The following is a 24,908-nucleotide window of genomic DNA, read 5'->3' as shown; positions in this document are numbered from 1 at the left end:
AAACAGTTTATCCTTGGCTCATATAAGCAATGCTGTGCTTTTCCAGCACCACTCTAATCTAGACTCTGGTTTCTAGCATCTGCAGTCCTTGTTTTCACCTCTGGATTAACAGTCCAGCAATTACACCACAAGGCCATCACCTTCCCTACATTCATGTCCTGAATGCTCATAGCCAATGTTGAAGTGTAATGTAGGGAAACACAGAAGCCCAATTTTGCACACAGCTATGTCTCATTAACTGCACAGAGATGAGGGAGCACATAATTGGCTTCAGTGATATTGTTCAAGAGAAAAAGATTGGTCAGGTCACAGAGAGAACTTCTGTTCTCATAAGGCATGTGATGGGATCTTCTACATCCGGTCAAACAGACAGGGAACCTAGTTCTAATAAAAGTAAATTACTGTGGATCCTGGAAATCCGAAATAACATCAGAAAGTGCTGGGGAACTCAGCAGGTCTGGCAGCATCTGTGGAGAGAATAAAAAGAATTAATGTTTTGAATATGGTATGACTCTTCTTTGGAACATTGATTTAATATTCCATGATGCACTGCAGCTGAACTGAAGTGTCAGCCTAGATTTTATACTGAACTTGATTTCAGGCTTGTAGGTGTAGCCGATTGCCCAGAAATATCCTCAGTGCTCCACCACCAAGTCGAAGTTGGTACTGCATAAATAAAGCAGTGTAGCTTGTATTTGCTCAACATAGATATACCCACACAATATATTAAAAAGACAGTTACTGACCTGCAGTTTTAAATTTGCAAGCAGTTGCGTTTACCCCTGGGAGTGTACTAGGCACTGTAATGATATTTTCTTGTATTCTGCGTATGCTGCTATCATCTGCAAAGGGACAAGCTATACAAGTGCTGCTTTGGATTATTCCTGAGTGATGTTTTAGGGCTATATTACATGATATAAAGGTTTGATTAGCTTTATTACACTTACAATTATAACTGGTAAAATTATTAGGAAGGTCATTCATCTAACTTTTCCCCTCTGAATTGGAGCCTGAAATTTACAAGCACCCTCGAATCTTCTTCCCTCTAACCTCCCTTGCCAAATGACAATAGCTTATATTGGTCTCTGATTAAAGTTACTTACAACACAGTGTAGCCTCAAAGGCACAGACTGGCTATGACACAGCTCCACAAGATACACAGTAAATGATACACATTTTCTCATTCGTAGTTAGTGGGTGGAAAATCTAGAAAACAATATATCATTTGATTTAATGTGAGAATAGTGCCACAGGCTATCTGTTTTAGTGTAATAATCTTGAATTCCATTCTACATTATTATCAACCATTGTGACAGGAGCATTTATAAAGAAAGGGATACATTTTCAACAAAGCTTATATTTCAGTATAAGAGCTTACTTCACTGGTGAAAGACTGTACAACCTAAGGGGATTGTGTAATTATCAGACCCAGCAATCCATTTTTGTAAAAGAAGACTGATTTCAGCAGTGTCATCTCACAAAGATAAATAACTTTTTATCACAGTAAGTTCATTGAGCTGTTTTTACTCATGGTTTAATTGAAGAAGATGAACGTTTCTTATAATGTTTTCCACTTATTAGTAATGCAAAGGTGAAAATGATTAATATAGGTTTCATACTGGGTGCAGAGCCACATCACACCTACACAACACACAAAAACACATCCATTGGGATTTTAGGGTGGCAAGGTTTCCCTTCTCACCAGCCAAAGAGTTGACGCAAATGTATTGCTGCTGACATAGGCTGCCCCGCATGGAGAGCACATTTCTGACCCTCTTCCAAGAGGATGGCCCACTAATTAGCAGTCAATCTAATTGATTGGCTCCTGTCAAGCCAGAGCAGCACCCGAAAATGCAGTGGACAGGCCTGGGGATGCATGTTAAAGAAGCTGGTGTATTGTAAAGTTAGATTGCCTGATCGGAAATCGAATGCGGGCCGCAGCGCTGAGAGCACCGAGTCCTGACCACTAGGCCTCCAGGGACTGGAACTGCAAGCAATCCCCAGGGTCTAAATCCCAGGAGGCCAGGACTGAGCTCATGTTGAGGATCTCAGGAGTGGGGAGGTGCAGACCAAGGGGTGGGGGTTGAAGTGGTCTTGGGCAGATAGGAAGCTGAAATTAACTTAACTAGCTTGTGACTAACTAATTGACTATTCTTTTCTAATTAGTCTAGAGGCACATTGTAGACACTTGAGTGACTGTGTAAAATTGTCAATGCATGGCCAAACTACCCTTGACAGCATTTCCTAGAAGAATTCCTACTTCCATGCCACTCTGGTTAATCCTTATCCACCTACTCCTTCCTCCATCTTAGACTGTTGCATGTTATTCTTCCCACATGCAGTTAAAAAAAATGTATTTGTCAACAAATCTAACATTTCCTTATTCAGTCCTGAGTTTATGTACACCAGTAGTCATTTATTTAAGTGACAGCTCTTTATTTCCTGTAAAATGAGAATCATAGGATTTCAGCAAAATTACTTAATAAAATCCTATCGCTTAACTATTGCCTGAAGTAAAATGTTACCTTTTATTATAATTGATTAATTTAGCAGGCAGTTTGTACATAGCTAGACATTCCGTGATCAGTGAATGATCAGGTTGCAAAGTTGTTTTTTGCAACCTCTGGGACTTTACTTTTCCATTAACACAAAAGATTGACATTTTCCAGGGAGTTTGGCTAATAAAGTGTTCAGGCTAGGGAATGAACCTTGCTGCAGCATGCTCTCTGTGTGTACAACAGCAGAATACTGTCAAAGGTCTTCCAGGAAAGACCAAAATCATCACATTGCTTTCTTTTGCATAGCCTATTGTGTGAGAGTATGCTTGTAAACAGTGTAAGTGCAACTTTTTAAAAAAGATATTGCCTTTTTAATCAGTTCAATAATTACTGCAGCTTTGGTTGAAAAATTACCATTATGAGTATTCAATTTTGCAATGAAACTCAAACTACTTACTCTAGTGATATACAGACTATGCTCCACACGCTCCAGGGGTAAACATGTCTTGGACATTGGGGCAAATGCCACAATGGAGTGCTGGTTAAATCTATCAAACAACATCTGTTTGAGAAGCATATTGCATGTATCTGTCTGATGTTCACAAAACTAACTTCACATTTGTGGCATACAGGTAAGTACATTTCATTCTCACCCAAGTTGTGCATTAGATAGGAGACAAAAGACATGTTTAAATAAAGAAGAAATTTTTAAAAATGTAAGCCATCCCTTGTGGGCTGTTCGTTTATAATTTCAATACAACTAAACATTATGGTACCATATCAAAATTAATTTGAGAAAGCTAGTTTAGATGCCAGCTATTTAGATCATTAGGTCAGATAAATTGAGGGTAGGAGTAGGATGTTTGATTCATCCTGATGATTCTTTCCTGATGAAGGGCTTTTGCCCGAAACAGCGAATCTCCACCAACTCGGATGCTGCCTGATCTGTTGTGCTTTTCCCATCACACTCTCGAATCTGATCTCCAGCATCTGCAGTCCTCACTTTCTCCTATTCGACTCATCCACCCTACTGCATAATTCAATAGATCATGGTTGATCTGATTGTGGCCTTAATGCTGTTTGCTTGCCTGTCCCCCGTAACCCTTGACTACCTTGTCAATCAAAATAAATAAGAAATTTTCAAAAATGTAAGCCACCCTTGTGGGCTGTTTGTTTATAATTTCAATACAACTAAACATTATGGTACCATATCAAAATTAATTTGAGAAAGCTAGTTTAGATGCCAGCTATTTAGATCATTAGGTCAGATAAATTGAGGTTAGGAGTGTGCAGAACCGTGCAGATGGAAAGAAATTTGAGAAAATGCTGGTGGTGTCCTTCAGTTCCTCAGTCCTTAGGTACAGAGAATCCTGACTCTGATTGTCCTGAGTGGCTGACTATCCGAATCCTAGCCCCTGGACTGATATTGGAGGCTGCCGTTGACTTACTGTACTAGGACCCCTTGACTGAAGGCTATCTTACCTGACTTGACTGAGATCTGCTGACAACCATGACAAGCTTCCTTCTTTTATTTCTGCACTAAATGGCAAGGCAAGACAACAGTAATGTGAGCCTGGTATCTCTGTTGGGGACAAAGGGCAAACAGACAATACAGAGCAATGCAAAGCAGGTATACTGTGAGCATGCAGGTAGGCTCATATAGTGAGTGCTATGATAGTGACCACAAGAGCTGAAGCTGCATTGTGGGCTAGTCCTTGACCTGTGTGCATGCTCCTGAGCGTACGATATCCTAGCTGCTGCATTCCAATGGTTGTTGTGGTGCAGCCCATGATACAACATTGAATGCCTGGGCAACAGTACTTCATCTTCCACCTGAGCAGCCTACAGCCCAGAGGACTTAACATTGAGTTCTCTAATTTCAAATAACCTCCCTTCCAATCCCCCTGACTCGCTTCCCAGCCGCTGCTTTCCATTCCTCTGACCGACCCTTCCTTCCAGTTACCAACCAGATTCATTCCTCCCATCGCCCAACCAGATCATACCCTCTACCTGTGTTCACCTATCCCTACCTCACCACCCTACAGTCCCCTCTTCCCTACCTCCCTCTTTATCTGCAGCTCTTCATGTTCCCATGAATTCGTCAGGTACCTACTCAGATTTCTATGAGGAGTTTTCCTGACATGTAGCTTGTTTGGTGAGATAGAAAGCTGAATTCTTATGAGGTTTCTTGGTCCAACAACAAAGCGTTTCACAAGTGTAAGGCCCCTTTAAGTTGGCATCACGTTCTCACTTGGAAAAAGCATAATGGATGGGATGAGATGCTCCCGATGCTGAGATTGCTTGACATCTCATTCAATTCTGCCACAAATCACACCTTATCCTATGTTGCTCAGAGCCTGATAAGATTCTTTGCTATGTTTTTCAAAACAACTAAATGAATCTCTAGTTGTTCCCTTACTACAAGTGTTATCAAAATCAGTAACCCTCAGTTATATTCTGACCAGTCCTTCATTTCCATGTTACAATAACAACATAGCAACAACGGCTCTGATTGGCATCTCAATGCCCTTTAAACTGGTCTGTCTCCTTTCTGCTAACATTAAAAATTAAACACAGCAATTAAGAGTGTGAGACCACCTTCATGAGATGGCTTCACATCAATTGCCTAAAATTGATTCTTGTGACATTAAACACTTGGATTGGAGATAAATATACAGAAATGGGTGGGTTGGGGTTACGTTAGAGCTTAAAATGTTAAAGATCTCAAATCATATCCCAATCTGACTCTGATCTGCTCATGTCTGAGTTTAAAAGGCACAGAACAGGAGGCAAGTTGCTGATTAAAGATAGAGGTGAGTAGTTTATTTTCTCTGAGGGGTTATTAAGAGTCTGGAATACTCTACACCAGAAGGTAGTAAAGTCTTTAAATTTATTCAAGGCTTCTATAGATTGATTTTTGATGGACAAATTAGGGGGTGCAGGGAGGAACATTAGACCATGATCACAACCAGGTCAATTATACTGGCGTCAGTTCAAAGAACCTCCTGCTCTAATGTTCATCAGCATTTAAATGAAATGAGTAGCCTATAATATAACATATTTTTTCAAACAGGGAAAGAAGCCTACAACTGTCAATTATCAGGTCCTCTCCCCTACATGAAGACTCCTGAGATTGTGAAACAGGATCAGCCACTGTCGACAGTTAGATCTGACCGCCCTGGCATCTGACCAGTGTTCTTCCCCCTCCCCAGGATTGGGATCAAATCCCCCTCCTCACCTTGAAGTCATGGATTGGGCCTACTTAATCCTATGGCCTGGTTAGGATTTCTCTATTCAAACTGGAAGCTGACATTGTTTGTTAGGCTGAAGTCTGAATGGGAAAGCTGTCAAAAGGGCAAAATATGCATGCTCTGGAGGTACAACGTAACAGCATGTAGGTAACACTGGACCAAGTTTCCCATTAAAATCACTCAATCTCTTCCCACATTGAGTCTTTTTTTTAGATTAGATTAGATTAGATTAGATTACTTACAGTGTGGAAACAGGCCCTTCGGCCCAACAAGTCCACACCACCCCGCCGAAGCGTAACCCATCCATACCCCTACCTCTACATCTACCCCTTACCTAACACTACGAGCAATTTAGCATGGCCAATTCACCTGACCTGCACATCTTTGGAGTGTGGGAGGAAACCGGAGCACCCGGAGGAAACCCACGCAGACACGGGGAGAACGTGCAAACTCCACACAGTCAGTCGCCTGAGGCGGGAATTGAACCCAAGTCTCTGGCGCTATGAGGCAGCAGTGCTAACCACTGTGCCACCGTGCCGCCCAAAAGAGACATCGGAGTCATTGGCTGGACCAGCATTTACTTCAAATCCCTGATTGTCCTGAGAAGGCAGTTGGTGAATTGCCATCCTGAACCACTGCAGTCCTATTACTCCCCAATGTTAGTATCCACTAATTTCACAGAATCAGTTATGATGGTGTGGAAGGAGGCCACTTGACCTCATTTGTAATTTTGCAAAACAACATGAATTGTTCAGTACAATATGGCCTCTAAAACTAATATCTCTTTCTAGGCCTAATAATGTGCCATTTTAACTTCCTTTCCTTTGTGTGATCTAATTTGTGATGCAGAGTAGGTTTTGTAATGCTCACAGGGCAAACCACCAATGGTCATGTGGAAAATGAGATAGTTCTACTGCTACTTTTCCCACTCATTCTGTAAGCATCATTGACAAGATCAGCATTTATTGTCCATTCCTAATTGTGGGGCTGTCGCCAGGCAATTTTGCTGTAATTTCATGGGCTGCGCCATGACAATACAACAAAAATAGCTGATGACAGCCCCAACATTAATTGTTATGACTGAGCTGCCTCCTGAACTGCTGCAGTCCATGTAGTGGATGAATGAAGTTAAAGTTGGATAAGGAAACCGCACTTCTCATCTATTTGCATTGCTTTTCCGGTTAATTTGGGACAGAGATATCATCCAAAAGGTTATATGCTTTTTGTACTGATTAGACAGATTAGATCTGTTCGTACTGAGACCTGTGTTGGAATTCATGAACACCAAAGCTGTGAAATACTTTTCCACACTAATCTTTCTCTCTACTGTCTGTAAGAATCTAGATGGAATGTTCTTGGATCTTTCTGTTGCAAAACAAAACATGATGAATGAATTCCATGCCAGAAGTCATAGTGAATATCATGATAAGAGGTACATGTACTTTTATGAGACTACATCTTAGAGTCATAGAGTCATAGAATGTACAGCATGGAAACAGACCCTTCAGTCCAACCCATCCATGCCAACCACATATCCCAACCCAATCTAGTCCCACCTGCCAGCACCCAGCCCATATCCCTCCAAAACCTTCCTATTTATATACCCATCCAGATGCCTTTTAAATGTTGCAATTCTACCAGCCTCCACCACTTCCTCTGGCAGCTCATTCCATACATGTACCACCGTTTGTGTGAAAAAGTTGCCCCATAGGTATCTTTCCCCTCTCACCGTAAACCTATGCCCTCTAGTTCTGGACTCCCCGACCCCAGGGAAAACATCAGGCTTTGACACGGCATGACACGTATGTCTCATGTCCTGTAGTCAGTCCATATGCTGCAGCAGCTGCAGTTAGATGTATATATTTAGCTTTTATCTCAACATTGCCTTACTGCCAAGTAAAGAATGCATATTGTTTCACCAATTCTTGTCATATGTTTGGTACATTTTCCATTGAAAAGAAGAATGTAACAGTGAGGAAAATGGTTGAGCATTTACTAAGATGCTAATTTAAGAAGTTTATACAGCAATCAATATAAATTTAGAAGTTTTGCATCTCACCTCTGAGTCAGGAAGTCATGGATTTAAGCCTTACTCCAGAGTCAATAGCACATAATCCAGACTGACACATTAAGCAATATCAAGGGAGTGCAGAAGCGAAGGTGACATCTTGCAGGCTTCTTAGATCACCATATAAATTTTGATAGCATTATTGAAAGAAGAGCTGCATGTCCTGTCGAATATTTAACATCATATAATCATGTAAAAAAGCAGATTGTCTGATAATTTACTTGTTTTTATTATTTCACTGGACCTCTCTGAGTGCAAGGTGGCAGCTATTACACATTCAAAGTCCTTTATTAAAAGTCCTTTAGGATGTGATGAGGAATTGTACGACACAGAATAAATGCAGGTTCTTTTTATTCTTTTGATTAACTTGTTCAAATTCAGCACGTTAGCCAAATGTGCTTTGGTAAAGCAGTAATCCTCCTGCACCATTTTATCAAGACTTTGGCTGTAATTTTGCAAAGTCTTGGACCACCACAGTTTCCAGTGTTTGCAAAGTGGCAAGGAAGTGAAAGGCATTGCAAATGTCATCAACATTGACATGTGGCTGTTGTAGATATAAGAGAGAAATGTTTCGATGTTGTCTGGAGATATGTTGAAGCAACTGTTAAGAATGTGGCAAAATCAGTTTAGGGGCAGAAGAAAATGTCCCATTAATGATTCAGTAATGCAGAATGGAGTTTATTTTCATTTTATCACAACGCAATGCCATTTGATCAAACTGCTTATTAGTTTGTAGGATGAAAACTTTAGACTTATGTTGGCAAGAACATTTCACTATTTAATTCTGAAAATCATACTGGAAAATATGAATTCCCCTTTCGGTCTGCTTGGCTTAATATTTTCAGAATTTGCAGCACAATTATTGGGAAAGGGGAACCATTGATCTGATGCAATTGAAATTACTCAGATATGCATAAAGGAAACAATATATTTAAATGACCTAGTTTTGTTCACCAAAATAGCAACACTGTACAATCAGTAGTCTGCAACTTCAAACAAACAAGTGAATGAGGATTAGGAGTGGGCTACTTGGCCTTTTCAGTTTCCTTCTCCATTCAATAACATCATGGATGATCTGACTGAATTCTCAATTCCATCTAACTTTATTTCCTTCCTACCCCTGATAACCTTTCCTACTCCTCAGTGATTGTTGAGGATCTATCTAGTTCTGTCTTGAAAATATTCAAAGATTGTTTCCTTTGCCTTTTGAGGAAGAGTTCCAAAGACTCACAACTCTGTGAGAAAACATTTCACATCAATACTGTCCAAAGTGGGCAATGCTTATTTTTAACAGTGACACCTAGTTCTAATGTCTTCCATGAATAAAGCATCCTTTCCATATCAAGATCTTGCAGGTCAGGCAACATCCAAGGAGCAGGAGAATCTATGTTGGGCATAAACTGATGGAGGGCTTATGCCTGAAACATCAATTCTCCTGCTCCTCAAATGCTGCCTGACCTGCTGTGCTTTTCTAGCACCACATTCTCGACTCTGATCTCCAGCAGATGCATATCTAGCTCATCCAACCATCCTTCATAAAGCAACCCATCCATTCCAGGTAATAAGACCATTAGACCATAAGATATAGGAGCAGAAGTTAGGCCATTCAGCCCATTGAGTCCGCTCCAGCATTCAATCATGGCCGATAAGTTTCTCAACCCCATTGTCCTACCTTCTTCTGGTAACCTTTGATCCCCTTGACAAGAACCTATCTATCTCAGTCTTAAATATACTCAATGACCTGTGGCAATTAATTCAGCAGATTCGCCACTCTTTGACAGAAGAAGTTTCTCCTCATCTCATTCTAAAGGGTCTTTCCTTTACTCTAAGGCTGTGCCCTCAGGTCCTAAGCACTACTGCTAATGGAAACATCTTCCCAAAGTACATTCTGTCCAGGCCATTCAGTATTCTGTAACTTTCAATTATATCCTCCCTCATCTTTCAGAACTCCATCAAGTATAGACCCAGATTCCGCAAACATTTCTCAAATGTTAAGCCTTTCATTCCTAAGATCATTCTCTTGAACATCCTCTGGACCCACCTCAGGGCCAGTACATCCCTCCTTAAATTGCTCACAATATTCTTCATGTGGTCTGACCAGAGCCTTATAAAGCTTCAGAAGTATATCCATGCTTTTATATTATAGTCCTCTTGAAATAAATGCCAACAGTGTATTTGCCTTCCTACTGACTCAACCTGCAAGTTTAACTTAAGAGTAACCTGGACTAGGATTCCCAAGTCTCTTTGCACTTCAGATTTCTGAATTTTCTCCCCATTAAGAAAATAGTCCCATGCCTCTATTCTTCCCACCAAAGTGCATGACCTCACACTTTCCCACATCGCATTCCATCTGCCACTTCTTTGCCCACTCTCCTAAACTGTCCAAATTCTTCTGCAGTCTCCCCACCTCCTCAATGCTACTTGTCCCTCCACCGACCTTTGTATCATCTGCAAGCTTAGCCAGAATGCCTCCGGTTCCTTCATCTAGATTGTTTTATTTTATAGATATTTTTATTAGAAATTTAACATTTTTATAAGTTTACAAAAATAAACAAAACTCTCATATACAATCATTGATACACAATTAAATCAAATATACAATAGCCAAAATTTAACAAAAGAAAAAAAAATACCGAAAAAGAAAAAAAAACAAAACTCAACTGTCTACTAATCTAACCTACAACTAACCAGAGTGTATATTTAGATCTCTTACATGCTCGGAATGTATTAGCATCAGATGTAATAAAACCTGTATTCATGCGGGATTCCTCTCCCAGCCAGGTTTGTAATCTCAATTAAATAAAAGCCATTGTTAGGATAGCCGAAATATCTGTATTTATGTAATTCAAGAAGGGCTGCCATATTTTATAAAATAATTCGGTCTTTCGGTGCACCATATTTGTAAGGAAGTCAAGGGGAATACATTCCATAATTAATCTGTGCCAATTTGAAAGTCCAGGAGGGCCCTCAGCCACCCAGTTCACCAAAATATTTTTCCTTTCACAGAAAGAGAGAATAGAAGATAGTCTCTTCCCGTACAGGTCCAGGGAGGGAAAGTTCGAAAAGCCCAAAAGGAGAGATACAGGGTCCACTTTAATTTCCGTTCCTAAAATTTCTGTCAGGGTACTTGCTACTTTAGTCCAATATCTACGGATCTTATGACAGGTCCATAGGCAATGTACAAGAGTGCCCACCTCTATTTTGCATTTGGGACACATTGGAGATGCTCCTGCCTTAAATTTTGCCAATCGAACCGGTGCTATATGGGCCCTATGAAGTATCTTCAGCTGGATAGCCTGGGTTCTGTTACAGATAGTAATTCTTCTAGCGTTTTCCCAAATATCATTCCACGTTTCTATAGAGATTTCTAGTCCTAAATCCTGATCCCCTGTTTTAAGCAGATTGTCCATATCTCCCGATACTTCATCATGTAGTAAATGATAAATAGTACTGACGGAAGATACCCCCACTGGTCGTAGGACACTACATTCTCTATCTGATTTATAAAGACTATCTAATAACGTAGTCTTCTTCTGTATATAGTCTCGAATTTGGAAGTATCGAAAGAGGTCTCCATTAGGTAATCCGAATTTCTGACGCAGCTGTTTAAAAGATATCAGGACCCCATCCTTAAATAGGTCCCCTAGACATGAGATACCCCTGGATCTCCAGAGTTTAAAAGTGGCATCTGTAAACCCTGGTTGGAATCCCCATGCTCCCACTATCGGTGCATAGGGAGATGTTTTATGTGAATTACCCTCATTTTGCCGCATTATATTCCAAGCCTTAATTGTGTTTAGTATTATAGGGTTTTTACAGTGATCTGTAATGATTTTCCTCTTGTCTGAAAATAAAAGGTTAATAAATGGGTATTTTACTTGAGAGGCCTCAATGTCCAACCAGATTGATTGTGGATCAGACAAGACCCAATCAGCTATGTAACTTAATAGGGAACTTAACTGATATTTCCTAAAATCTGGTAAGTCCAATCCTCCCCTTGTCTGTGGAAGCTGTAGCTTCTTCAGCTTAATTAGGGGCCGTCTATGATTCCAGATAAAGGAACCCAGCCAGCCATATAATTTACGTAGTGCCAGGCTCGGCAGCATCACTGGAAGCATTCTCATGGGGTATAGGAGACAGGGCAGGACACTCATTTTAATTAGTGCTATTCTACCCAACCACGAAATTGGAAGGTCTCCCCATTGCTGGAGGTCCTGCCTTATCCTTTCCAGTAAATGCACAAAATTAGCCTTATACAACTGACCAAATACTGGAGTAATAAAAATGCCTAAATATAAGAAGCCCTCCAGGGACCAATGAAAGGGAAAAAGGGATCCGTCCACTAAGTGGGGTGTCATAGCAAGGCCACCCATTGGCATAGCCTCCGATTTTGAAAAATTAATTTTATAGCCTGAGAATGCGCTAAATGTATTAATAACTTGGATTAGGCGAGGTACGGACATCAGAGGATTACTGAGGAATAGAAGAACATCATCTGCATAAAGGGTAATTTTATGTTTACCTGTACCAATCCTCAGGGCCGTTATATTAGGATCAGCCCGTATAGCTTCTGCTAGTGGCTCAATTATTAGCGTAAATAACAATGACGAGAGAGGACATCCCTGACGGCAGCCCCTACCCACACTGAAGCTATGCGAACCTAATCCATTGGTAATCACAACTGCTTTGGGATCACTGTACAATATTGAGACCCGTTTGGTAAATACCTTTCCAATGCCAAACCTTTCCAATGTGTAAAACAAATATGACCATTCAACCCTATCAAATGCCTTTTCCGCGTCTAATGAAACTACTACTCCTGGTATCTTTCCCTGAAGACAGGCTTGAATCATATTCAAAACCCTTCTAATATTATTGGATGAGCTACAGCCCTTAATAAACCCTGTCTGATCCTCCTTTATGATATATGGCAGTACCCTTTCTAGTCTCAGTGCTAACGTTTTAGAAAGGATTTTAAAATCTACATTTAGCAAGGATATTGGTCTGTATGACATACAATCTTCTGGATCCTTTCCTTTTTTAAGGATAAGAGAGATATTTGCCTCTTTCAGCGAAGGCGGGAGACAGCCCTGATTATATGCATAGTTATACATGTCCATAAGTGGACCAGCCAATATTCTTGTAAATTCTTTATAGAATTCAGCTTGAAAACCATCTGGGCCAGGTGCCTTACCGCTCTGAAATTGCTTAATTGCATCAAGTATTTCTTGGACTGTTAGAGGAGCATTTAGGACCGATACCTGTCCCGGAGTTAGGCACGGAAAGGTCAAATTTTTAAAGAATGACTGCATCCTCCTAGTCCTGTCTTCACAATCCTGCGATTTATATAAATCAGAATAAAATTCTCTAAAGATTGCATTAATCTTTTTATGATCATGAGTCAAAATACCCGTACTTTCCTTGATAGACTTAATAGTCTGAGGGGCCTTGTTTTTCTTTGCAAGAAATGCTAAGTATCTACCCGGTTTGTTGCCATATTCATATAACCTTTGTTTTGCAAATTTCCCTCTTAGCCGTTTGAGTAAGCGTAGTGTTTAGAGCTGTCCTAAGAGCCGTAATCCTTTGCAATTTAATAATAGAAGGTCTGTCAGCGTATACTGTTTCAGCTGCTTTTAAGCGAGCTTCAAGCAGACACTGTTGTTCTCTCTTTAATTTTTTCTGGGTCGCTGAATAGGAGATGATCAAATCTCGCGTGTAAGCTTTGATGGTCTCCCACATCATTGATGGGTTGCTAGCCGTACCTGAATTAATTTCTAAAAAAGTTTTAAATTCTTGAGAGAAGTACTTTACAAATTAACTATCTTTCATTAGGAAGGGGTCCGTACGCCAATGCCGAGGGGATGTCCCATTGTTCCTCGCCTTAGTTTCCATATATACAGCAGCGTGGTCGGAAATTGCTATACTACCTATTTTACAGGATGATATGGAATTTTTAAAAATCGAGGGGGCAAAAAACATACCAATTCTGGTATGACATTTATGTGGATTGGAGTAGAAAGAAAAATCTCTGCCCTGTGGATGAAGACATCTCCATATATCTACTAATCCTAATTCTTTGTTCAGATCCACCAATTGTCTAGATCTGGGAAATACTCCTGCAGTACTCTTGGGAATCCTATCTATTTCCGGATCCATAATACAATTAAAGTCTCCCCCTATAATTGTATGATGGGCACCAAAAGCCATCACTTTTGAAAAGGCTTCCGTTATAAATTTAAAGGGGTGTGCCGGGGGGGCAGTACAAATTTAAAATCCCATATTCCTCTCCATTTATGAGGGCTTTAATCAAAATATATCGTCCAGCTTCATCTTTTATCTGATTTAGGATTTTGAAAGGGAAATTCTTCCGAACAAGAATAACAACTCCCCTGCTTTTTGAGCTAAAAGAAGAAAAAAGGCCTGTCAAATCCACCCTGTCGTAATTTCAAGTGTTCTTTATCCAACAGGTGTGCCTCCTGTAGGAGAGCTATATCAACTCTTTCTTTCTTAAGATTTGAGAATACTTTCTTCCTTTTGACTGGCGAATTACTCCCCTTGACATTCCAGGTGCACCACTTAACCGACTGTTCAACCATAATCATCTGGGCAAATCCGAGAACATCCCGAGCATAGAGTATATAAAATTCACAAAAGTAAAGGTTCTCTAATACACTCACAACAGTATAATAAAAAAACTATTTCTAAATAAAAAAAATATAAAACTTATCTAAGTGGAGATTTTCCCGCTTGTTCCCAGGGGGTGGCACTTCCTCTCCAAAAGTCTGTCACATCCTCTCCCAACCAATGCCCCACCCTTGACCCAAGCACTCCTCAATAAAATGAGGAGAATTTAGATATAATACAAAGCTAGAGTTAACAGTGAGCACCCTACCCCCACCCATACCAACACCTGGATATATTCGGTAATGTTAATACCATATATAAACATATAACTATAAAATTACAACCTCAACAAATAATATTTAAATATAATACTACAAAATAACAAGGGAGAAACAACCCCACTCCTAAAGACAGAGGTAAAATAGAATAAGGTAACCACCTCCCCCCACCAACACCAACTAAACACCCCAGCTTATATATATATATATATATATATACATACATACATACATATACACATACACACATACACATACATACATACACACACACACACACACATAATATATATATATATATACACACATATATATACATAAAATAATAAAAGAAAACAACCCCAAGGCGGGGGGGTGGGAGAAAATCAAATCCCTCTCCCCACCCCCCATGATAATATTAAACAGTAAGGTAAGAAAAAAGAAAAAAAAAGGGGGGGTGGATATAAACCAAAGCGAAGGGGAAGGCAAACCAACATCCATTATCTCTTACAGTTTATCCGCCATCTTGGATCCCCCATCTAGATTGTTAATGCATAAAGTGAAAAGTCGTAGTCTCAACACTGACGCTTGTGGAACTCCACTGAGAATGGCCCCTTTATCCCCATTCTCTGCCTTCTGCCAGACTAGCCAAGCTTCTAGTCAAGCTTGCACCTTACTTCTGACACCAAGGGCCCTTATCTTAGTCAGTAACCTCCTGTGTGGCATCTTGTCAAAGGCCTTCTGAAAGATGAAGACACCCACTGGGTCTCCTTGGTCTAACCTGCTTATTACCTCCTCAAAGAATTCTAATAGATTTGTCAGGCATGACCTCACCTTAATTAAACCATGCTGACTTTGCCCTATTTTGCCATGTACTTCCAAGTATTCAGGAATCTTATCCTTCTCAATGGATTCCAAAATCTTACCAACGGCCAAGGTCAGCCTAATTGCCCTGTAATTTCCCTGTCTTTTGCTTTGCTCACTTCTTAAATGGGGGGTTACATTAGCGATTCTTCAGTCCTCTGGGACCCTCCCTGACTCCAGTGATTCCTGAAAGATCACTAACGCCTCCACCAGCCCTTTGGCTATCTCTTTCAGAATTCTGGGGTGTAGTCCATCTAGTCCAGGTGATTTATCTACCTTCAGACCTTTCAGTTTTTTCTAGCACCTTCTTCTTGGTGATGGTGAGGACAGCAAATGCTGGAGATCAGAGCTGAAAAATATGGTGCTGGAAAAGCGCAGCAGGTCAGGCAGCATCGAAGGAGCAGGAGAATTGATGTTTCGGGCATAAGCCCTTCTTCATCTCCCTGGTGATGGCCACTAAACTCAGCCCTGCCCCCGATGCTCTTGACTTTTTGGGATATTGCTAGTATTTTCCACCATGAAGACTGACTCAAAGTATGTGTTCAGTTCCTCAGCTATTTCTTTGTTCCCCATTACTTTTTCTTCAGTATAATTTTCCAGCAGCCAAATATCCACGTTTGCCTCTTTCTTGCTCTATATATATATCTAAAGAAACTCTTGCAATCTTCTTTTATATTACTGGCTAGCTTACTGTCATATTTAATCTTCTCCCTCCTTATTTCTTAATTTGTTGTCCTCTGTTGGTCTTTGTAGGCTTCCCAATCCTCTGGCTTCCCACTGCCTTTTGCTGCATTAGATGCTTTCTCTTTTGCTGTTATGCTATCCCTGACTTCCCTTGTCAGCCATGGTTGTCTCATCTTCCCTTTGTTATGCTTCTTTTTCCTAGGGATAAATTTTTGCTGTGTCTCCTGAATTACTCCCAGAAACTCCTGCCATTGCTGTTCTATTGTCTTTCCTGCTGGGCTCCTCTCCCATTTAGTTCTGGTTAGCTCATCCCTCATGCCTCTGTAATTGCTGTTATTCAGCTGTAATACTGCTACTTCTGATTCCAGCTCCTGCCTCTCAAATTGCAGAGTAAATTCTATCATGTTATTATCACTGCTTTCTAAGGGTTCCTTCACCTTAATTAGGGTTCCCTAATTAAGTTTGCCTCATTGCACAACACTAAATCCAGTATTGTTTGTTCCCTAATGGGCTCCACCACACGCTGCTCCAAACAGCCATCTCGTAGACATTGCCCATTTTCTTATGATCCACTGCCAACCACATTTTCCCAGTCTACCTGCGTTTTGAAATCTCCCATATAACCTTGCCTTTCCTACATGCCTTTTCTTTCTCCTGGTGTATCTTGTGCTCCACATCCTGACTATTGTTTGCAGGCCTATACGTAACTCACATTATAGTTCTTTTACCTTTGGGGCTCCTCAACTCTACCCACATCAGATTTCAAATCAGGATTCTGGGTAATCCAAGATGGAGGGCGGGAAAAATTTCTGGCTGTAACAGCTGCTCCTTTTTGAGGCATTTTAGGCGTTGGAGGTGATTTCCCTCGAATCCCAGGAGCAGCAATTACTGTTTCATATGCTGATACATTGTTTTGGAACTTTGGAGAAAAAAAAATCAAAACAACAGCAGTTTTAAAAGGGAGAGGTACAGACAAAGGAAGCACATGGTGAGGTCAGTGCAGGAGAGAGAGAGAGATAGAAACTGACACCACAGTGAACCTGCATAGTTACTACCTTTGCTGTTTGAATTCATGTATCGCTGGACATCGGAGTGCATCTGGGAAAATTAACAAACAGTGAGATTCACAACTGATCTTGGAGGAACTGTTTGGACAATGTCGCAGCACAGAAACAGATAAGTGAATAGTTTTAAGTGGGGCCTACAGAAAGTCTGCAGTAGTGAGTAGAGTGGGTTCTTTCTTGATTATATGTTTTTTAAGATGTCTCTTGATTAAACTTAAAATATAAACCATAACTATTAACTTAACCTGGAGCAGTGTTTTGCAGAGGAATAAGATGGTGTTATTTTCTGGGTCAGTAGATTGTGAAGGAGCAAAAATGGACTTTACTAGAGTGATAAGCACTTGTTGTCAGATGTGGGAGTTTAAGGAGAGTTTACAGGTTTCTGTGGATTTTATCTGCAATAAATACTGTTGGGTTGCAAATCTTATCAGATTGAGTGGATCAGTTGGAGAGCCAGTTAGAGGCAATGAGGAATTTGCAACAGCAACAGTATGTGATGGATGGCAGTTATAGGAAGGGGGAAAAGTCACAATTATAGTCACATAGATGGGTTAACTCCAGGAAAGGTAAGAAAGGTAGGCAGTTAGTGCAGGAGTCTTCTGTGGCTATCCCCATTTCAACAAGTATGCTGTTTTGGAAAATGTGATGGATTCAAAGGAAAACGTAGCAACAACAGCCAAGTTTCTGATATTGAGACTGGATCCATTGCAATGAGGGGTATATCAGGTTCCAAGAGATCAGTTGTGTTCGGAGACTCTCTGGTCTGAGGTACAGACAGACGTTTCTGTGGCCAGCAGCGAAAAATCAGAATAGTGTGTTGCTTCCCTGGTGCCAGGATCAAGGATGCCTCATGAAGGGTGCCGAATATTCTCAAGGGGGAGAGGGGCCAACAAGAGGTCCATAAGACCATAAGACATAGGAGTGGAAGTAAGGCCATTCGGCCCATCGAGTCCACTCCGCCATTCAATCATGGCTGATGCGCATTTCAGCTCCACTTACCAGCGTTCTCCCCGTAGCCCTTAATTCCTCGAGACAACAAGAATCTATCAATCTCGGCCTTGAAGACATTTAGCGTCCCGGCTTCCACTGCACTCCGTGGCAATGAATTCCACAGGCCCACCACTCTCTGGCTGAAGAAATGTCTCCGCATTTCTGTTCTGAAATGACCCCCTTTAATTCTAAGGCTGTGTCCACGGGTCCTAGTCTCCTCGTCTAACGGAAACAATTTCCTAGCATCCACCTTTTCCAAGCCATGTATTATTTTGTACGTCTCTATTAAGTCTCCCCTTAATCTTCTAAACTCCAATGAATACAATCCCATAATCCTCAGCCGTTCCTCATATACTAGATCTGTCATTCCAGGGATCATCCGTGTGAATCTCCGCTGGACACGTTCCAGTGCCAGTATGTCCTTCCTGAGGTGTGGGGACCAAAACTGGACACAGTACTCCAAATGGGGCCTAACCAGAGCTTTATAAAGTCTTAGTAGTACATCTCTGCTTTTATATTCCAACCCTCTTGAGATAAGAGACAACATTGCATTCGCTTTCTTAATCACAGACTCAACCTGCATGTTTACCTTTAGAGAATCCTCGACTAGCACTCCCAGATCCCTTTGTGCTTTTCTCACCATTTAGAAAGTAGTCCATGCTTTTATTCTTTTTGCCAAAGTGCAAGACCTCGCACTTGCTCACGTTAAATTCCATCAGCCATTTCCTGGACCACTCTCCCAACCTGTCTAGATCCTTCTGTAGCCTCCCCACTTCCTCAGTACTACCTGCCTGTCCACCTAACTTCGTATCATCGGCAAACTTCGCTAGAATGCCCTCGGTTCCCTCATCCAAATCATTAATATATAATGCGAACAGCTGTGGCCCCAGCACCGAACCCTGCGGGACACCGCTCGTCACCGGCTGCCATTCTGAAAAAGAACCTTTTATCCCAACTCTCTGCCTTCTGTTAGACAGCCAATCCTCAATCCATCCCAGCAGCTCACCTCGAACACCATGGGCCCTCACCTTGCTCAGCAGCCTCCCGTGTGGCACCTTATCAAAGGCCTTTTGAAAGTCTAGATAGACCACATCCACTGGGTTTCCCTGGTCTAACCTACTTGTTACCTCTTCAAAAAATTCCAACAGGTTTGTCAGGCACGACCTCCCTTTACTAAATCCATGTTGACTTGTTCTAATCAGACTCTGCTCTTCCAAGAATTTAGAAACCTCATCCTTAATGATGGATTCTAGAATTTTATCAACAACCGAGATTAAGCTGATTGGCCTATAATTTTCCATCTTTTGCCTTGATCCTTTCTTGAACGAGGGGGTTACAACAGCCATCTTCCAATCATTCGGGACCTTTCCTGACTCTAGTGACTCTTGAAAGATCTCAACCAATGCCTCTGCTATTTCCTCAGCCACCTCTCTCAGAACTCTAGGGTGTATCCCAATTTTAAGACTTTTTAACTTTTCGAGCACTATCTCTTTCGTAATGACAACCATACTCAACTCAGCCCCATGACACCCTTTAATTTTTGGGATATTACTCATGTCTTCCATTGTGAAAACTGACGCAAAGTACTTGTTAAGTTCTCCTGCTATTTCCTTATCTCCCATCACTAGGCTTCCTGCATCAGTTTGAAGTGGCCCAATGTCTACTTTTGCCTGTCGTTTGTTTCTTACGTACTGAAAGAAACTTTTACTATTATTTCTAAAATTACTGGCTAGCCTACCTTCATATTTGATCCTCTCATTTCTTATTATACTCTTTGTTATCCTCCGTTTGCTTTTGTATCCTTCCCAATCTTCTGATTTCCCACTGTTCTTAGCCACTTTATAGGATCTCTCTTTTTCTTTAATACATTTCCTGACTTCCTTTGTCAGCCAAGGTTGTCTAATTCCTCCCCGGTTAATCTTTCTTTTCTTGGGAATGAACCTTTGTACAGTGTCCTCAATTATACCTACAAACTCCTGCCATTTTTGCTCTGCTGTCTTCCCAGTTAGCCTCTGCTTCCAGTCTATTTTAGTCAGTTCCTCTCTCATGCCCTCATAATTACCTTTATTCAACTGTAACACCATTACATCCGATTTTGCCTTCTCCCTTTCAAACTCCAGACTGAACTCTACCATATTATGGTCGCTACTTCCTAAGGGTTCCCTTACTTTAAGATCTTTTATAGAGTCTGGTTCATTGCAAAGCACTAGGTCCAGAATAGCCTGTTCTCTTGTGGGCTCCATGACAAGCTGTTCCAAAAAGCCATCCTGTAAGCATTCCATGAATTCCCTTTCTTTAGATCCACTAGCAACATTATTTACCCAGTCCACCTGCATATTGAAGTCTCCCATGATCAATGTAACCTTGCCTTTCTGACATGCCTTCTCTATTTCAAATGACATAGGAAGGTAAAAGGTTGAGATTCTCAAGGGAGATTACAGAGAGTTAGGCAGGAATTTAAAAAGGTGGTCCTTGAGAGTAGTAATATCTGGATTACTCCTGGTGCTACGAGCTAGTGAGGGCAGGACTAGGAGGATACATCAGATGAATGCATGGCTGCGGGGCTGGTGTATGGGAGAAGGATTCACATTTTTGGATCATTGGAATCGCTTTTGGGATAGAAGCGACCTGTACAAGAAGGACGGATTGCACCTAAATTAGAAGGGAACTAATATACTGGCAGGGAGATTTGTTAGAGCTGCTTGGGAGGATTTAAACTAGTAAGGTGGGGGTGGGACCCAGGGAGATAGTGAGGAAAGAGATCAATCTGAGACTGGTACAGTTGAGAACAGAAGCGAGTCAAACAGTCAGGGCAGGCAGGGACAAGGTAGGACTAATAAATTAAACTGCATTTATTTCAATGCAAGGGGCCTAACAGGGAAGGCAGATAAACTCACAGCATGGTTAGGAACATGGGATTGGGATATCATAGCACTTACAGAAACATGGCTCAGGGATGGGCAGGACTGGCAATTTAATGTTCCAGGATACAAATGCTACAGGAAGGATAGAAAGGGAGGCAAGAGAGGAGAGGGAGTGGTGTTTTTGAGAAGGGATAACATTACAGCTGTATTGAGGGAGGATATTCCTGGAAATACATCCAGGGAAGTTATTTGGGTGGAACTGAGAAATAAGAAAGGGATGATCACTTTATTGGGATTGTATTACAGACTCCTTAATAGTCAGAGAGAAATTGAAAAACAAATGTGTAAGGAGATCCCACTATCTGTAAGAATAATAGGGTGGTTATGGTAGGGGATTTTAACTTTCCAAACATAGACTGGGACTGCCATATTGTTAAGGGTTTAGATGGAGAGGAAATGGTAAAGTGTGTACAAGAAAATTATCTGATTCAGTCTGTGGATGTACCTACTCGAGAAGGTGCAAAACCTGACTTCCTCTTGGGAAATAAGGCAAGGCAGGTGCTTGAGGTGTCAGTGGGGGAGCGACCATAATTCTATTAGATTTAAAATAGTGATGGAAAAGGGTAGACCAGAAGTAAAAGTTTAAGTTCTAAATTGGAGAAAGGCCAATTTTGACGGTATGAGGCAGGAACTTTTGAAAGCTGATTAAGGTAAAGGGACGGCTGGACGGTGGGAAATCATGTCTCACAAACTTGATTGGGTTTTTTTAAACAGTAACAAAGAGGATTGATGAGGGCAGAGCAGTAGATGTGATCTATATGGACTTTAGTAAGGCGTTCGACAAGGTTCCCCATGCGAAACTGGTTAGCAAGGTTAGATCTCATGGAATACAGGGAGAACTCACCATTTGGATACAGAACTGGCTGTGGTGGTGGAGGATTGTTTTTCAGTCTGGAGGCCTGTGACCAGTGGAGTGCCACAAGGATCGGTGCTGGGGTCCATTACTTTTCGTCACTTATATAAATGATTTGGATGTGAGCATAAGAGGTATAGTTAGTAAGTTTATAGATGTCACCAAACTTGGAGGTGTAGTGAGCAGCGAAGAAGGTTACCTCAGATTACAACAGGATCTTGATCAGATGGACCAATGGACTGAGGAGTGACAGATGAAATTTAATTCAGATAAATGCGAAGTGCTGCATCTTAGGAAAGCAAATCTTAGCAGGACTTATACACTTAATGGTAAGGTCCTTGGGTCTGTTGCTGAACAAAGAGACCTTGGAGTGCAGGTTCATAGCTCCTTGAAAGTGGAGTTGCAGGTAGATAGGATAGTGAAGAAGGCGTTTGGTATGCTTTCCTTTATCGGTCAGGGTATTGAGTACAGGAGTTGGGAGATCATGTTGCAGCTGTATAGTATATTGTTTAGACCACTGTTGGAATATTGCATGCAATTCTGGTCTCCTTCCTATCAGAAAGATGTTGTGAATCTTGAATGTTGCCAGGGTTGGAGGATTTGAGCTATAGGGATAGGCTGAACAGACTGGGTCTATTTTCTCTGGAGCGTCGGAGGTTGACCCTAGCTTGGTTCAGGTTGAGACCTTCCCGACAGCATAGATCCCTCTTGTTCCATTACTGATGCTAGTGCCCCATGAAAAGGAACCCTCTTTCCCACACCACTCCTTTAACCACATGTCGGACTTCCTGTTTTCTCGCATCCGTGTGCCAACTCGCATGTCACTTGAGTAGGAGTTTGGAGATTATAACCGTTGAGTATTTGTTCTTTAATTTAGTTCCTAGTTCCTGATAATCCCTAAACGGGTCCTCTTTCCTTGTCTTGCCTACGTTGTTTGCCTCAATGTGGACCACAACACCTGTATACTCCCCCTCCTGTTCCAATATCCTTTCAAGAAGGTGAGAGATGTCCCTCACCCTGGCACCAGGCAGGGATCATACAAGTCGGAACTCTCAAACCAGTTTACAAAAGATGCTATCTATTTCCCTAATTATAGAACCCCCTATAGCTACCACTTGTCTTTATGCTCCTCCCTCTTGAATGGCCTTCCGTACCACGGTGCAGTGGTCAGCTGGCTCATCCTCCCTGCAGCCCTGTTCCTCATCCACATCGGGAGTGAGTACCTCATGCTTGTTGGACAAGGTCAATAGCTGAGTGTTCTTTCTTTCTCCGTTTCTACTGACTGACAGAATTTGAGGTAATTGCCCTACCAGGTGTGACCGCCTCCTGAAACAAAGCTCCCAGTAAGATTTCCCCCTTCCCGGATGTGCCGCGGTGTCCAAAACTTGGACTCCAGCTCATCAATTCTTAGCCAAAGTTCCTCCAGCGACCAGATTTGCTGTAGATGTGGTCACTGCAGCTCACAGTGGGTTCTGCTAGCTCCCACATCATACAGCTATATCACATCGCCTGCCCAGCCATCTCTACTTAATCAATTAATTTATTAGGTAGTTAACCTCTGACTGGTTAATTATTTCTTAATTAGTTTTGCAGTATTGTTTTCAAATTTTGGACAGATTTCCTACCAGTCAATTAGGTCACAGCTCTGCTGTGATGTCACTTTTTCACTTTGGCTTCAGTTACTCCACGTGTTCCTCCCTCTGACTCCGCTCCCTGGAAACAAGGCCGTGAATCCCCAAGGTAAGTTAGGTTTTATACTCATTGCACGTGTTCCTCCCTCTGACCCTGCTCGCTGGAAACAAGACCGTGAATCCCCAAGGTAAGTTAGGTTTTATACTCATTGCACGTGTTCCTCCCTCTGACTCCGCTCCCTGGAAACAATGCAGTAAAACTTGCACAAACTGTGTTGGATGCATTTACACCCTTCCAGGCCAATACTGTACGTAGTAGTACAGAATAGAATATCCTTTTATTGTCACTTGTACTCCACTCTAAGTGTATAGTGAAAAGCTTTTGCAATGTCTGCTTTCTTCTGGCGACACCTTAGGTCCAAGCACCTAGGTACAATTCTTGGGTACAGTACAGGAATAAAAGTATTTGCATTACTTTGGAGAGTTGAAAAATAAGTTAAAAATAGGATGCCGTTAAAAAGTTGACATTAAACTAAAGTAAGAAATTTCAAGTAAACGTCATAGTGTAGCAGCTCAGCACAAGGTGAGTCTGACTGCCCAATCCACACCCCAGTCTAACAGCCACCACACTCTGCTCAAAGTCCCAGTCCGCTCTGTGCCTGCACTCTGCTGCTCCAAGGAAAGCTCCAGGACTGCCTTCCCTGTACCAGTCATCGACTGGGACTCGCTGCCTGCATGCTGGTCCAGGGCTGCTTCCACATGCTGCTCAGAGCCTCATTGCTCTGCTGCTCACACAGTTCTGGGCTCACTGCTCAAATAATGTACTGGGCCGCACTGCCCACATTCTGTTCCAGGGCTCACTGTCCGCATACTGTTCCCGGGCTCACTGCCCACATATTGTTCTGGGGCTCACTGCCCACATCCTGTTCAGGGGTTCACTGCCCACATATTATTCAGGGGCATATTGCCCACGTCGTGTTCTAGGGCTCATTGCCTGTGCACTAGTCCGGGCTCGCTGCTCTGGGGACCTGCTGCGGCACCTGGTCCTGCTCCAGGACTCTTCTCCAGTAAAAATGGGGGAGAAGAAGAAAAATAACAGAGGAAAAGGAAACACAAGATGAAGAACAGGCAGAGCTCTGATAGGAGCATCCTATTCTGCTGCCATTTGTAGATATGGTTTCATCAGTGCCCTGTATTACT

Source organism: Chiloscyllium punctatum, chromosome 5 (genome assembly GCF_047496795.1).
Source record: "Chiloscyllium punctatum isolate Juve2018m chromosome 5, sChiPun1.3, whole genome shotgun sequence".
NCBI lineage: Eukaryota > Metazoa > Chordata > Chondrichthyes > Orectolobiformes > Hemiscylliidae > Chiloscyllium > Chiloscyllium punctatum.
This window is presented reverse-complemented; position numbering follows the sequence as displayed.